This window comes from Xenopus laevis, chromosome 3S, assembly GCF_017654675.1.
Source record: "Xenopus laevis strain J_2021 chromosome 3S, Xenopus_laevis_v10.1, whole genome shotgun sequence".
Classification (NCBI taxonomy): Eukaryota; Metazoa; Chordata; class Amphibia; order Anura; family Pipidae; genus Xenopus; species Xenopus laevis.
Window position 1 is genome coordinate 64713613 of NC_054376.1, and position 3166 is coordinate 64716778.

At 35.1% G+C, this 3166-nt stretch overlaps 1 long non-coding RNA gene across 1 annotated transcript; it reads left to right on the forward strand.

The window, feature by feature from the left end:
• The first annotated feature begins 1161 nt into the window (after positions 1-1161).
• On the forward strand, positions 1162-2958 carry LOC108713029. Its single transcript, XR_001935091.2, has 2 exons — positions 1162-1439; positions 1936-2958. It is a non-coding gene; the product is annotated as an uncharacterized LOC108713029 (long non-coding RNA).
• Positions 2959-3166: the final 208 nt, after the last annotated feature.

Here is a 3166-nt window from a genome sequence, read left to right on the forward strand (position 1 = left end):
TGCCAGTGGGACCTGTCCTGCTACACATTCGACTACGTTTAAGAATTGTAGAAGCAGAAATGTAAATTTCCTGAGGCGCACAGGGAGATATTCTGACCCAAATGCGTGGTTGTTTGTTTTCCCAGAAATCCCTGTGTCTAAAATTGGGTCTGTTGCTTTAAAAAGCACATTTTACTCAATTATACGGAATTGACAGAGTGAAGAGCTACAATAAATTAAAGAAACGCTCCACCCTGCCTTAGGAGCTAGTAACAGTTTCACATGCTTTGACATTCGCATGAGTTAAACATATAGGTTTCTTATTTGCAGAGAAGTTTATGGCAAGCTGTTATTAAGGCAGATGTTACTATACCTTAAATGTACAGAAGCCAATACTTGGTTATATCAAATGTTTGAGAAGGGACATTGTACATTTGACATTTAGAGAATTTAAGTGCCATATGTTCTGAGAACATACAGATACAGAGAAGTGGCCTTAAGAAACTCTCCTTTGCTTTTCAGCTTCATGCAGTGAAAATAATACAGTGGTCTTTTATTTGTGCAGTTTTTTTACAGGGCATTCTTTTACAAATTGTTTGGGTGTGGTTCCATCTTTGTGCAGATCCATCTAAATCTGTCATTTGTTGTCTTATGTGATAAATCAAATATTGGGGAATTACTCACTGTACAGAGCTCAGTATTGTATCATATAACCATTTGTTTACATGGTGAAAATTTCAAATGCAGTGTAAGAGGACATATATACATTTACAGTATTGTACAAAAATTTGTCTTACTTAAACTGTGAATGGAACAACACATTTTTCTTTCTAGATAAATTATTATTCCCAGCACTGACATTGCGCAGTGCATGTTTTCTCTAATTTAAGGCTCAAGGCACATGAGATATATATTCTATGCTGGCATTTTTCATCAAGAATAAAAGTGCCTGAAGGAGTGCCCCGGGAGGAGTCTTTCATTAGTATTAAAGGGGACCTGTCATCTTAAGAAATAATTCCAAATCCTATTATAAAGTTAGTCAAAATCATCTTTATTTATACTATATAATATATTTAAATCTTGTTTTCTTCAGCCTGGGAATCATAATTATAGCAAGCAGGCAGTTGCCATTTTGTGAACACTGTTATTAATGCTAGCCTTGCATTATCTCCAAATCTTATTTCTGTGCCAGAATGGGGGACCTGATGGCAATCCCCATGCACAGGCTACATAATTAGATGGTGGGGAATGTGGGGAGTGCAGTGAAATCTAGGAAGTGCTCAATGGAAACTGAAAGTAATTGCCTGCCTCACCTCTCTGCCTAATGCATAGAGAAAGGGCAGGCAATATATTATTGACAGCTGAGATTTTTAAACGAGTTTACAACAGTTATGGATGCTATAATAAAAAAAATAATTTGAATTTCATGTTTAATTTGAAAAAGACTTATAATTATACAGGTTTTTTTTTTTTTTTTTGTTATTATGATTTTTATTGCAACATACAATAAAACAGTACAATACAGTATTACGTACCAACAAGGTAAAGTATCATGACGGGCATGCATTCATTGAACAATATCTTGGTTGCCAACTGTGGAAAACGCAAAATAACCTCGTGACAGTTATTTCAAGATATGCTTCCAAGGCAATTTATTGTCTGTGCCCCGTGCCTGTCGAGCTAACAAAATAAGGGGGGGGGAGATAAAAAAAAGGGGGGGGGAAGGGGGGCAGGTGGGAATATGAAGGGGAAGAAGGAAAGAGGGACTCAGTGATAGTCCTCGGCAGGGAGATGTGGGAATAAGTGTATGAACGGCCAAGAAGGATGGAGAATGCGTGTCCTGGGAAGCAGAAGAGGGTAATCTATTTCAAGCGGTTTGCTCTACTATATGGGGAACAAGGATTTGTATTCCTCAGAGTCTTTGAAAGAAGCCCAGTGCACCCATCTATTATACAGGTTTTTATGTCTTGATGAAAGGTCCACTTTAATGGAGACCTGCCAAAAGTGATTGCAGGCATGGTTTTAACCAAGAAACCACACTTGAGAGTGCCATACTACCAGCTTATTCTGGTTGGATATACAGCATAAGACTAGATCATTAAAGAAGATAATTCACTATGTAGTATCAATGTAAAATGTACTTGTTTAATAGAAGCTTCTAATGCCCACATTATTTTCTTGAAATAGAATCTATGTACAGGTATGTTGTATTTTCGCATTTAAAAGGTACTTTGACGATATGTTGACTTGCAAAAGGTATATTATGTTTTGTTTCCTGACCGAGGAAGACAACTATATTTGAATGCTTGAGAGGAATTGTGTACAAAGGTTGTTGCTTGTAATTTGCCAATAGGGTTTATTGTTTAATTAGAGCAGACCAATATTTAAATTTATCAGGTAAAGAAATATAGGATCTTTAACCCTTGTGAATATATACAAATATATACACAGATGTCTATGTACAGTATTACCTGTTTACTGAACAGTTATAAAAAATTCAGAATAAGCAAATCCTGCATATAAATATGGTACATTAAACATTCTAGTTTATAATGTACATAGTGATGGCACATTAAGGGGCAGATTTATCAAGGGTTGAACTGTAAATTTGAATTGGAATTTTCGAGTGTCAAAATTCATACATTCAAATTTTAATCCCCTATTCGAATGTGAATTCTGCTAATTCCAATCCAGTTTTGTCATTTTTTTGTCAAAATTTGGAAAATATCTGATACCATAAGTAAACCAAATATATCCAATTTGATCTTAGTATGAAAAGAAGTTGTGTATGTTGGGGGTCATACTGTGCTGCCTTCAGCTAAGGAAGCAATAAATAATAAACCCAGTGAAGGCAGACCAGTAGAATGAATACCCCACAGTTGAAGTAAGGAATCCCCACCATGAGTTGTTAACAAAACAAAAGAATAGTCTTTGGAACACCATACTGATAATGCAACTGCATAGTTACACAAATGAGCTGGGCATATAAAGTTAAAAATGAAAACTTGCTTAACATCTTGAGTGCTGTGAAATATACCCTTCATTTTCAAAATTTTAAATAATCTTGAAAACCCATACAATTAATAGCTTGAATTTTGAAAATATAACTCTTTGGCTTCTACATTAATTCAATTCATCAGTTTTTTTTCTAATATTTTATCTGTAATAATAAAGTACCTTGTACTTG